General features: G+C 36.7%; 1 protein-coding gene across 1 annotated transcript in view; it reads right to left on the bottom strand.

The window, feature by feature from the left end:
* Nucleotides 1–13,660, bottom strand: part of LOC138173873 (serine/threonine-protein kinase VRK1) — a 142,523-nt gene extending 128,863 nt beyond the window's left edge. Inside the window, exon 1 of the mRNA XM_069103951.1 lies at nt 13,504–13,660. The gene's annotated coding sequence lies outside the window, so the exon portion shown is untranslated. The remainder of the gene's footprint in view (nt 1–13,503) is intronic.
* Between the last annotated feature and the right edge of the window lie 243 nt (nt 13,661–13,903).

Raw genomic sequence — 13,903 nt, 5'->3', positions numbered from 1 at the left:
TACATACCCAGCAATACCACTTCTAGGGCTGTATCCCAAAGAGTCATAGAAGTGGGAAAAGGGTCCATTAGTATAAAAATATTTATAGCAGCTCTTTTTCCAGTGGCAAGGGATTAGAAATCAAGGGGATGTCCATCAATTGGGGAATAGCTGAACAAGTTGTGGTATATGAATGTAATGGAATACTATTGTGCTATAAGAAATGAGGAACAAACAGACTTCATAATAACCTGGAAGGACTTATATAAACTCATGCTGAGAGAGGAGAACAGAACCAGGAGAACTTTGTACACAATTACAGACACATCATGTGTGACGACTAACTTGGATAGACTGGGCTTCTCTAAGTAACACAAGGTTATAAGATAACTCCGTAAGACTCATGATGGAAAGGGACATCCGCATCCAGAGAAAGAACTACAGAGTCTGAATGCAGATTGTAGCAAACTACTTGCCCTTTTTTTTCTGTTTTATTTTGTTTTATTTCTTCTTTCTCACTGTTCACTCCACTGGTTATAATCCTTCTTTACAACTCGACTGATGTTTAATGTGAAGGTATTTGTGGATCCTATATTTGATTGCATGCCTCCATGGGGGAAAGGGCCAAGGAGAGGAAGAAATTTGAAACTCAAGGTGATGGGGTGCTTGGGATCTATGTTTGTAAAATCAATTTGTAAACTCAGTTTGTAATACTAATTTGTAACATCAGTAATGGTGGGGTGATTGGGATCTATATTTGTAACATCAGTCTGTAAAACTTAGTAACATCGATTTGTAAAACCAGTTTGTAAAATCACACTCCATTCCACCACCACCCCCCCAGTCTCAGAGTATTAACTTTGTCCCCTCCCCCCCCCCCCCAGCTTCAAAGCATTAATTGTGCCCAGCAACAACTCATGGATTGTTTATCTCAGCCTTGAAACACTAACAAGCTATACCTATCAATCCTTCACAAAAGTATCTATAAACATTCCAGCTTAGGCAACTATTATCTCCCCCTTGCATAGTGTCTCCTTGCCCCCGTGAATTCTTCAGTACCCTATCTCTAGGTTGACTCCTTGGCTGCCTCAATAAATCCTTCAGGACCCTATCTCCAAGTTAACACCTTAGCCTATTATCCCTGGTCTCCAGTTAGCCTTGGTTCCCAGACATTAATCTTGTCAAACATGACACTGATGGGAGGCAGACTGGGCACTTCTCCATCAGCCCTTGACCCACCTAGTTAGCTGTAATGGGAATGTAAATTTTGAAGATCTTCCCTGCCCCTAAGCTAAAGTGCACCTGAAGTCTGGGGTGGGAGGCTTGTTTTTCAGTAGATACTTCTTAATTGGCCAGTGAGTCAATAAGGTTGTTACATTCTCTGAGCCAGGAGAAGGCTATGTAAGCCCTGATGTGTAGCTTTGTTTTGGGGGCTCACTTTGAGAAGTGTTCTGTGATTTGATCTGGATTCTGGGAAGCCGTTGTCCAGAGGCCCCCCCCCCCTTTGAAAAACCCAGATGTTGATTGGGTATGGATGTAATGGCTGGACAGTTCGGAAAGCTGTCTACTTGATCTGTTTCTGTCTTGATAATTCTGCCTGTATACTTTGAAGTTCGGGGTGCTGACCTTTTTCCCCTGAACAAGGTAAACGATATATGTCTGACTGATTAAAGTAAGCTTGTTAACCCATTTTGAGTTGCTTTCCTTTATCAAAGCAGATCCAAGAACCTGTGGTGGCAGCGAAGTTGAGGACGCTTGGGGTGCTTGCTGCTATATTAGCATAATTGGCACAGGTTCTACTATGAATGATTCTATATAAATCCTAATTCTACCCCTTTGAGGTTGCAGGTCCCCTAAGGATCCTTGCCCGCTGTAAGGCATATAATAAACTTTTATAACTCTGACTCCAAGTTAGCCTGGGCCTACTGAATTCTTTCAAGACTGAATCACAGGTTCTGGTCTCAGATAAGATCAGAGTTCCTGCTGAACCTATTGGGAGCCATCCCTCATCAAAGGGGCTGTGGAACTGAATGTTGTAAACCAAAAGTAAATAAATCAAAATTTAAAAAAAGGAAATGAGACTTATGAGAGCAGAATTTATGATATGCACAGCAAAAATAATGATCAAAATGAAAAAATAGGAAACTGCAATGGCAAACCTCACCAAAGAACAAAAGAGAGGATTAAGAATGGAAATACACAAAAACAAAAAACAATCTAAAAGAAAAAAATAAATAAAACACAAAGACAGACAACAAATAAAATGACAAAATCCTTCACCCCAGTATGAGGGAAATACTAGAAGAGATCTTCCCAAAACAACATAGAAAGTGAAATACCAACTGAAAGAATTCACAGATCACCTAAAGGAAAAAAACACTTAAAAAAAAATAAGTAAGACTGCAAGTTTCAAGACATATAGTAGCTAAGTTTAGCAATTCAATTCAAAAACAAGAAGTTCTCCAAATCATCAGGAAAAAGACCTTCAGATTCAAAGGAAAGGAAATTTGAGTAAGGCAAGACAATCCTGCATCCACTAGAAAAGGTAGAAGGAAATGGAACAGTGTGTTCCAAAGAACAATGGAGCTCAGAATATAGCCCAGGGTAATGTACACTGAAAATATAAGCTTAACCTTACATGAAAAAAAAATGGACACTGAATAACAAAGAGACATTTGAAACATTTTTATGAAGAAAATCAGACCTGAAAAAAAGTATATGCTTCTCCAAAACCCCAACCAACAAAAATGCAGGAGTGTATAAGTACATCAAGAAAGGTCAGGCACAGCAACAGAGTGACAGCAAAGAAACCAGTAAAAGACTTCTTTCTAAATGTACATAAGGAGAGAAGAGTGAAGGCAGAAATCTGGTAGACTTAGCAATGAAGAATAGGACAGGAAACACCCTGCCAATAGGCAAATCGTTTTGGTTTTTTTTTTTGATAGGACTACCTTACAACACATGGAAGGATAAATGAAAGGGGAAGAACACGAGCATAAAAGAAAAGCCTGTGGTATGCTGGAGTCAAATGAAGGGCTAGCAATAAAGGAAAGGAGACTTCTATGGTCTAAAAAAAAAAAAGAGGAGACTACAGGGAAGTGGGTGAGGAGAAGGTGAGAAGAATTGAAAGATCTTAAATAAACCAATCTCAAAAAAGAACTAACTTTAAAAGAACAATCAAAGAAAAAAACTGGTGATCCTGATGGATTTACACCAGAATTCTGTCATATTTTTAAAGAACAATTACTATCAATACTACACAAAATATTCTCAAAAACCAAGAAATGCAATTACCCTTCCAGATTCCTTTTAGGATGCAAATATAGACCTAAAACCTAAACCAGGGAAAGATAAAACACAGAAAGAAAATCATAGGTCAATATCATTAAAGAATACGGACTCAAAATTTTTCAACAAAATACTATCAAACATACTTCAGTGATTTATCTAAGCAATCATTCATTGAGATCAAGTGTGACCAAGGACACAAGGGCAGTTCAACATTAGGAAAACAATCAACATAATCATATTTAAAAACCAAAACATCTGAAACAATATGATCACATCAGCAGATGCAGAAAAAGCCTTTGACAATGTAAAACTAAAATATGCTAAAAATGGGCTTATCCTACAAAGTATAGGCATAACAGGATATATTAATATCATTAAAAGTAGCTATGAAAAACCAAAAGTAAGTATCATATGCAATGGGAATACACTAGAACCTTTTCCAATAAATGTAAGAATGAAGCAAGGACACTCAATCTACCCAATATTATTTGATATTGTTCTGGAAATGCTAGCATCAGCAATAAGATAAGAGAAAGATATTAGAGGAATAAAGAAAGGCAAAGGAGATAAAACTCTCCCTATCTGCCAACAATCTGATGGTTTACTGGAAAATCCTAGGGAATCAACAAAGAGATTAATTGAAACAATTAACAGATTCAACAAAATTGTAGGTTACAGAATAAATCCTCAAAAATCAACAGTCTTTCTATATAAAAATAAGAAAACACAAGAAATGATAATAGAAAGCATTCCTTAAAGAAATAAAGAACTTAAAAAGCAAGAGGATGTTTAGTGCTCTTGGCTAGGCCATGCCAATATAATAAAAATTACAGTACTAAAAAATTAATTTACACTTTTAACATTATTTCAATGAAATCACCAAGGGGATACTTTATAGAAGTTGATAAAATAATAAAATTCACTTGGAAAAACAAAAGATCTACAATAACAAGGGAAATGATGAAAAGAAGTATGGATGAAGGGAAAATAACACTTCCATATCTCAAACTATGTTATAAAGAGGCAGTCATCAAAACCATCTGGTATTGGTTAAAGAATAGAGAGATCAATGGAACAAACTTGACAAGGAAGATTCTGAAACAAAGAGCTCAATAATCCAGTGTTTGATAAAGTAGAAAATATAAATTACCTACGAAAAAGTTCTCTATTTGACAAAAACTTTTGGGAAAACTGGAAAGCAATCTGGCAGAATGTAGGCTTACAACAAAACCTTGTACCATATTCCATGATCAATCTAAAGGGATATGCAACCTTAATAATAAAGATCATAGTATTTTTAAAAATCAGAGAGAAACAGATCATATACCTTCACAGCAATGGGTGGGAGATATAGTCTTAACAAGAGATAGAAGCAACTATAAAAGAAAAATAAATAACTCTGATGAGTTGAAGTTGAAAAGCTTGCACACAGACAAAGCTAATGCATAAGAGAAGTGGTCAAATAAGAAAAAATCTTTGTATCAAATTTCTCTGATAAGAGTTCAGTATCTAAATATATTAGACAATTAATAAATAGATATAAGTCTAATAGCCATTCCCCAATAGATAAGTGATCAAAGGATATGGACAGCTTTCAAAAGGACTGTAAAATATTTATAAACACATGAGAGAATGCTCCAAATCACTAATAAAAGAAAAGCACATCAAAACAACCCTAACTTTTCACCTCAACAGTCAGCACTGAATTAGTTGTCAAAGGATTGGCATGCTAATATATTGTTAGTGGGGCTGTCAAATGGTATAACCATTTTGTGAAGCAATTTGAAATTATGCAAATAAGTGACTAAAATGTCCATACTCGTTGAATCAAAGACTCTTATTGGGCTTAAATCAAGAAGAAAATCTCCAGACTCCAAAATATTTATAACAGAATTTTTTTTGTGATTGCTAAGAATGGAAAACCAATTTGATGTTCATCAATTGGGAAATGGCTATACAAATTGTGGTAAGTGAATGTAATGGAATATTACCGTGCTGTAAGAAACGATGTGTGTGATAAATGATATATTGATAATATATGCATGAAAATTGATAGAGTAAAACAAAGCCAAAATAAAAACAATATACATAGTAACTACAATGTAAATGGAAAGAATTACCACCCAAAAATCAAAGGTAAATTTAACAAAATTATAAAGATCAGGCAGGATTCAAATGAATAGTTATATAAGAGGATACGCCCACCCCATCCCTTCGTGTAAGTGGAAAATCCACAGCTGCTATAAATAACACATGCTTTCAGATTTTTTCAATGTATCAATCAGTTCTGCTGTTTTGTTTCCTCTTTTAAAAAAATACAGTTTGTCATACTGGATGGCTATCTCGGAAAGGGAGGAATACTTGTACTACTTATGGTAATGTAAGAAAGAGAACATCAAAAATTTCTTTGATATAGCTAAAGCCTTCTTGAGAAGAAAAAAAACATATCCTTCCGAACATACATTAATAAAATAGGGGGTGTGACCTTGGGCAAGTCACTCAACCCCAATTGCCCTCCAAAAAGCAAATAAATAAATAAAATAGGGGGGAAAAAGAAAATTACAGAACTAAATACGCATTTAAAAAAATTCAAAAGCCAACAAATAAACAAACCTAAAAATAGCAGGGGATATTAAGAACTAGAGGAGAAATAGATACATTGGAAACCAAAAAACTATTAAAAGGATAAATAAGACTTAAAGCTGGTTCTCTGAAGAGACTAATAAAATTGATGAACATTTAGCCAAACTGATTAAAAAGGCAGAAAATAAAATCGACCAAATACCCAACAAGCAAGGTAAAAATCACAAGAAAATTAGAAGAAATGAAAAGAATAACCAGAGCCTATTAAACAGTTACATGCTAACAAAACTGAGAACACAAAAGAAATAGACAAATACCTTCAAAAATTAAAATACCCATATTGACAGAAAACCAGATCAAGATCTTAAATAATTCAGTATCAGAAAATGAAATAGAAGTAGCATTAAAGAAAGAACCAAAGAAAAACACTACTCCTTCTGAAGGAGTGAAAGGGGAATTCTATTAAACTTTTAAATAACAATTACTACCATTACTACACAATTATTCTCTAAAATTGAGAGGGGGAGGGCAGGGAAATCATCCTTCCAGAATCCTTAAATATAACAAAAATAGTACCAATACTTAACCAGGGATGGGGAACCTGCAGCCTCAAGGACTCTAGGTCCTCAAGTATCTTCCTCTGACTGAGTTAAACAAATCCTTTCATTCTAAGAAGTTCTGATTCAGTCAAAGGGTTGCACTTGAAAACCTAAAGGGTCATGTGTGGCCTCAAGGGTGCAGGTTCCCCAACCCTGACCTAAACCAAAGCACAGAAGAGGCACAGATCAATATCATTAATGAATAATAATATAAAACTTTTAAATAAAATCCCATTAAGTAGACTACCATGATTATTCAAGAAAACATTCACTATGACTAAAAGGGATTTATCATGGTACTCGATTCAATATTAGGAAAACTATCACCCAAATTAATTAGACTAAAATAAATATATCCAAAATTACATAATCATTTCAATATATGCGGAAAGTCTTTGACAAAATAAAACACTCATTTTTATGCTAGACAAAAAAATTCATAGGCACAGAGGACCCTTTTCGTTTGAATATCATTAAAAATACCTATCTAAAAGTAAAAGCAATGGGGATATACTAGAATCTTTTCCAATAAATATAGTAATAAAACAAGGATGTGCACACTCCAAAACATTATTTGATATAGTTCTAGAAATGCTGGCAATAGCAACAAGACAATAGAAAAAAAATTAAAGGAATAAAGAGGAAATAAAATAATCTCTATTTGTTGTTGATAGTTATTTGGAAAATCCTAAAAGAATCAGCAAAGTTATTGAGAAAAGTGACAGCTCCAGCAAAGTTGTAGGCTACAAAATAAAATCTCAAAATCAACTACATTTCTATATAATAATGACAAAAGTAAAGAGGCTATATAGTAGAAAGGGAAATCCCATTCCAAGTAACTATAAAATGGATAAATTATTTGAGGGTCAATCTACCAAAGCACACAAAAGCCTTGTAGAGATTCAATTACAGATCTATAAAAAATTGATTTAGAAACCTAAAAAATTCATTTGGAACAATAAGAACTAGAATATCAAAGGCAATTTTGAAAAAAACACTGGGATAAAGGGAGAAGAGCACTTCCAGATTTCAAACTATATTATAAAGCAGTAGTCATCAAAACCATCTGGTATTGTTTAAAAAAAAATGTAGACCAATGGAAAAAAACTAGACAAGGGCAAATCAGACATAATGGAACTAAAAAATCTAGTGTTCAATAAACCAGAAAACACAAAATCCTTAGGAAAGAACTTCCTATTTGATAAACTGTTAGGAAAACTGGAAAGCAATATGGTAAAATCATACTTAAAATAACACTTTATACCTTATTCCTCAATAAATTCTAAATGGATATATGACCTTAAAATTAAAGAACATACTAGGTAGAACAATGGACAAAGTGCTAGGCCTGGGAGTCAGGAAGACTCATCTCCACTAGTTCAAATCTGGCCTCAGAATACTAGCTGTGTGATCCTGGGCAAGTCAACTTAACCCTGTTTGCCTCAGTTTCTTCATCTATAAAATGAGCTGGAGAAGGAAATGGCAAGCAACAACAATAACTGGAATGTCACTGTCCTTAAGTAATGAGGAATATGATGAATACAAGCAAGCATGGAAACATCTACATGAACTGATGCAGAGTAAAACAATGTAAAAGAAAAAAACTGTCCACAAAAAAAATCAAAAGTGAGAATTGTAAAATTATAAAGAACAAGCATAGCTTATATAGAAGAACGAGAAGAGACTCCCACTCCATCTCTGTGCTGAGGTGGAGAGTCCATAAATGCACATTGCACATACTTTCTGACTTTTTTAATGTTTTGATCACATATATTGATTTTTTCCATTTCTTTTTATTGTTTTCTTTTCTTAAAAATGTTATATGAGACAGATGTCTGAGAGGGGGAGGAGGAAGTATACTGGGGTCAAACTAAAGTTATGTTTTTTAAAAAAGGACATAATTAAAAACTTATTTTAACCCTAACCTTAATAAGCAGAAGGGACAACTACGTGGCTCAGCAGATACAGTACCAGGCCTGGAGTCAGGAAGACCAGAGCTCAATTGTGACCTCAGACATTCACTAGCTGCTTTACTGTGGGCAAATCACTTAATCATGTTTGCCTCAGTTTCTTCATCTGTAAAATGAGCTGGAGAAAGAAATGACAAAGCACTCCAGTATCTTTGCCAAGAAAACTCCAAAAAGGATCACAGAGTGTCAACGAGGTCAGAAAACAACTAAATGATAGATAATAAAAAGAAGGGAACAGAAGGAAATTCAGAGGAAGACAGAATTTGGGCATTTTAAAAAATAAACAACACATAACAGAAATTTGCAGTTTCATACACAATTCTTTTCCTACTCTTTGTATATGAAAATATTCATGTTTATTGATGGTTGTCACATTCAGAATAACAAAATTAAAATAATGAAAAGATAAGAATTTTGTGCAAAGTATAAAATAATCGGTTTTTGTGTACGGGGAAAGAAACGTTAGTCATTTTGATAACTTCATATCAATTTTTGAAAAATCATGCTCTAAATGAAAAAATACTAGCTTTCTGTTTACCTTAAATTTAATTTTTGGTTTCCTAAGCACTCTAAATACTGTTTCTGTGTCTGACTCTTCATGATCCCTTTTGGAGTTCCTGAAGCAAAGATACGGGAATGGTTTGCCATTTCCCTCTCCAGCTCACTTTACAAATGACAAAACTGAGGCAAGCAGGATTAAATGACTTACCCAGGGTCACAAAGTCAATGTCTAAGACCAAATTTGAACTCAGGTCTTCCAGACTCCAGGCCCAGCACTCTTCCACTCCACCATAGCTGCCTAAATGACAAGGGTTTTTTTGTTGTTTTTAAAGCACGTACAAACAACATGGGGCCATCTCAAGTTGTCCTGATCTTTATCTTGCCACAGGACCCAGACAGCTCCAGAGGAGTGAATGAAGCTGGTGATTTTGCACAGTCCTATCTCACTTAAATCCAATTCATTAGCAAGTCATGATCCTGTTTGAGAAGACAGGAAAAACAACAACCTTTGAGTAGTCTGAGCTACCCCATGGGAAACCCAACTGGCTAGTTTCAGTTGGGCAATGCAGTTCATTCCTTCCTTCCTTTTTTCTTTCCTTCCTTCCCTCCCTCCCTTATTTCTTCCTTTATCTCCCTTCCTCCTCTCCCTCTGTCTACATAGGGAATCACACTCTTACCTACAGGTGCTCTGCCCAAAGGAATATAAATTTTGATTACTGAAACCTCACAAGATATCTTGGGATTTACAGGCTAGATTTCTTTCTTAAGGACCAAGCCTTAAACTCAAATCACTCGGACTCTCACAGATTGACCAACCACAGGTCCCAGCCCAAGCCTCCCTGGGTCATAGTTTGGGCCCAGATGGCTCAGAGTGAATGTAAATAGCAAGTGTCTCTATTTTGGCCAGAAACCCTCAGGGTCTTCCCCTCCCAGGTTGAATTTTTTTTTTTCTAACAAGGTCAAAGAAGCTATTCTTTGCCTCATTTCTCACCTAGCTTTAATCACTGAATGGGCCCAAACTGAGACCTGGGAAAGACCTTAGCTTAAAAAAGCCAAGGTCTCCCACTGTATCCTGGGTCATCTCCAGTTATCCCCATCTATATCTTGCCACTGGATCCAGATGGCTCCAGAGGAGAAAGTGAGGCTGGTGACTCTGCATAGCCTTCCTCACTTGAATCCAATTCACTTGCCAGTCATGACATCACCTTCCTGATGTCATGGTCCTCTTTGAAAATGAAGGACAAACAACAAAAACCTACAACATAGAACAGAACTCAACAGAGATCTCAACCATATAGCATCTTTGCAACACTGAGCATAACAGGAAGTCATTATTCTACAAACCCTTATCAGTACTGATAAAGTACACTAGTTATGTGCTACCCTAATTTACAGAATCCAGTCAACATTCCTTTGAAGGACAGACAACACACTGCCTGAAGTAAGAATGTATTTGTTGTTCAGTCATTTCAGTCACATCCATGTGGGGTTTTCTTGGAAAAAAATGTTAGAGTGGTTTGCCATTTCCTTCTCCAGCTCATTTTACAGATGAAGAACTGAGGCAAAACAGGGTTAAGTGACTTGCCCACAGTCACACAGCTAGTAAGAGTATGAGGCCTAATTTAAACTCAGAAAGATGAGTCTTCCTGATGCCAAGCCTGGTACTCTATCCACTGTCGTTATTTGGTGACTACTGCTATTATGTAAACAACCTCTTTGGCTAATAGATGCTATCTTGTCTACCCAGAGACTAACTGTTTTACTAAATGCCATATTTAGTAAACATGAGTAACATATACCCCACTGAGCAATAACTGTAAAAACATTTTTAAAAATGCTAAGTGCTTAAATTTCCCTCTTTAAGACTTACTGCACATTTTAATTCCCTTCAAAAGTAACAAGACTAAAATGCAACATAATACAAGGTAATATAATGTATCTTAAAAATGAATGCCAAAATCTAGGTCATTCTAAATATTTCCAATTGCAGCTATGCCAAACTAATTCCTGCTCACAAACCTATTGCCTCTAGGATAAAATGCCAAATCCTAAATTTATCATTTAAATTCCTTCACAATCTGGCCTAAGTTTCCAAGATTATTTCACATTACATACTCCCCTTTATAGACTCTGCTTTCTAGTCATAGTGCCCTACTTGGCTATTCTCAGAATGTAGTTCTCCATCTCCCACCTCTGTGCTTTTTCGCAGGCTATTTATCCCCTGCCTGTAAAATGCTTATCTACTTGGAATCATTACCTTTCTTCAAGGCACAGTTTATGTGTCACCTTCTATAGGAAGATTAAAATTAAAAATTTTATTTTATTTATTTAATTTTTAAAATTAAAATTCTTTAATTTTAAGTTAGTATTATTATCTATATCTCTAAAGTTTACTACAATGCCAGGCAGCAAACAGGCTCTCCATAAATGCTTGTTGATTGATTTTTCTTCTGGTCAGTAATGCTCCCTCCCTTCTCAAATTATCGTGTATATACTTGTTTATGTTTTTTTCTCCCATTTGAATTTTAGGTTCTTGAAGACAAGAACTAATACTCATTTTCTTTATATCTCTAGCTCCTAACACAGTTATGCAGAGTAGGTGCTTAATAAATGCTGGCTGAATTTGATTACAAATGAATCACTAATATCTTCAGGATTTTCCATTCATTCTTTTATTATTACCTGTAAACGCCCCATGAAAAAGTGGGGAAAATAAGGATGGAGCCATATTGTACATCCTGGGGGAAGAAATTTTTTAAAAATCATCTTGAATGGAATCCTAGCAGTACAGAATACAGGACACTCATGTCCTTGTTCTTAACAGCTGTTCTCTCTAAGACAGCCCAAAATCATCTTAGTTTTTTGTTGCATTTTTTTTTTGCTGTCATATAATGCTGCTGATTTTTATTGTCTGTAGAATACTAAAACCCCCACATCTTTTTTTTTAATGGCTACCTTGCCATGCTTCAACCAACTTGTGCTTACTTGTAAGTTTTTGAACCCAAATGTATCTCTACTAAATTTCATTTTAGTAGGCTGACTGAAAAAAAATCAAGAAAGAAAAATCTTCTGGAGTAGATGGGTACTACCAGTTCTGCAGGTAGGAATAAAAGGTTAATGTTGGAAGTACCTATCTCTCTGCTAGATTCAGAATAATCAAAATTAAACTAAATAAAATAAATCTGAAAGTTAATTTAAAATAATTTTACATTTATACAAGGTTTACAAAGTGCTTTCCTTACAACCACCTCCCTTTCGGGACCATTGCCTCCTTTGAAGAATAAGGATATTATTATCTATAAGGATAACAATCTCACTAATATTATCGATGAGAATAATATATTACTATTATTACTACTTCTCAAATTTTCATGTATATACTTATCTATTTAAGTGTTTTATCCTCCCATTTGAACCTTAGGTTGTTGAGTGCAAGAACTATTGATCATTTTCTTTGTATTCCCAGTTCCTAGAACACAAACTTACACAGAGTGGGTGCTTAATAAATGCTTGTTGGATTTGATTAAAAGTTTTCATTCATTCTTTCATAAACACTCTATCTACAACTTGCCCTGTATTACAACTAGGCAGTATTTACTACTATTTATTACTGATATTATTGTTCAGTACTGTCAGTCTTTGTCACCCCTGTTTGGGTTTTTTTCTTAGCAAAGATGCTGGAGTGGTTGACCACTTCCTTCTCCAGCTCATTTTACAGATGAGAAGCTGAAGCAAACAGGGTTAAGTTACTTACCCAGGATCACACAGTTAGTGTCTGAGGCTGTATTTGAACTCATGAAGATGAGTCTCCCTGAACTCCATGCCTAGTACTCTATCCACTATGCCACCTAGCTGCCTAAGGAGTACTACTAAGTAGTAATACTATAAATAATATTACTAAGTATTATTAATACTTACAATAATAGTAACTTACATTTCTAGGATGTTTTAAGGTATACAAAGTGCTTTTCGCCCTCCTTTTCCTCCCTTTGTGAGGCAGGTATTGAAAATAAATCCCCATTTTGTGCAAGTGGGGCAAGCATCTCTGAATTTCTGGTGTGGGGAAGCTCTCATCAACGCAAATCTGAAGCTGTTTATGACTAAACAGCTAAATCCGAGGAAGTTGTCAGAAGCTCAGAGAGGCTCTTTTCAGAGAAGCAGCACGGCCCGAGTCACACACTAGTAAGTGTCACAGCCCGCACTGGAACCCAGGTCTCGGATCCCTCCCTCTGCATTAGACCACCCTGCCTCAACAGGGCACGAGAAGAGTCTCTGACGTCCAAGCCTAAAGCCTGGGATCCGACCAGAGACCACGACCCAAGCCAGGCCAGGAGGCCGGGGATGAGCCGCCACCCTCCTCGCCTTTGGCTGCGTCTGGGAGTCAGCAGAGAAGCCCCGCGTCCCGTCGGCCCACAAAAAGACGCCAATAAACCGGTGCACTGGAGGCTCCGGCCCGCCTTGGACCGACGCGGCGAACAGCTCTCTTCCCAGCTCCCCTCTCGGAGGGGCCTCGGCCACCGAAGGCCCCTGCGCTTAGTCCTCTGGCTTCCCCGACCCCAAGGCCCCACGGCTTCTCCCACCTGAAACCGCGACGCTGGAGGCTCCTTCGCAGACCGAACTTCCCGCCGCTTTAGCCGACACCGGATTCCCCGAGCATCTCCCGCCTCAGACGCACTACGCAGTATCTTCGTCTCCCATTGGTTGCTGAGAGGGCGGACTTGACAGAACCGGCCTTTGCTCTACCGCTCTCCCTAACCCTCCCCCCATCCCTCTAGGCATTATGGGATTTGTAGTCCTCGAGTTTCCATAACCTGCTTTCCGAAGTCCGCCACCATCTGCATGCTGGGACTTAGCCTCCTGGGAAACGTAGTTTAGCGCAGTCTGGAAGTGACAAGATTGGATTGTTGCCACTAGTTCTTAACTGTTTAGGTACCATATGGCGGTATCCCTCACTTTATGCAACAAATGTTTTCCTGAAAA

Source organism: Petaurus breviceps, unplaced genomic scaffold (assembly GCF_028583685.1).
Source record: "Petaurus breviceps papuanus isolate PSGF00001 unplaced genomic scaffold, PetGlider_PUasm1.0 66, whole genome shotgun sequence".
Classification (NCBI taxonomy): Eukaryota; Metazoa; Chordata; class Mammalia; order Diprotodontia; family Petauridae; genus Petaurus; species Petaurus breviceps.
This window is presented reverse-complemented; position numbering and strand designations above follow the sequence as displayed.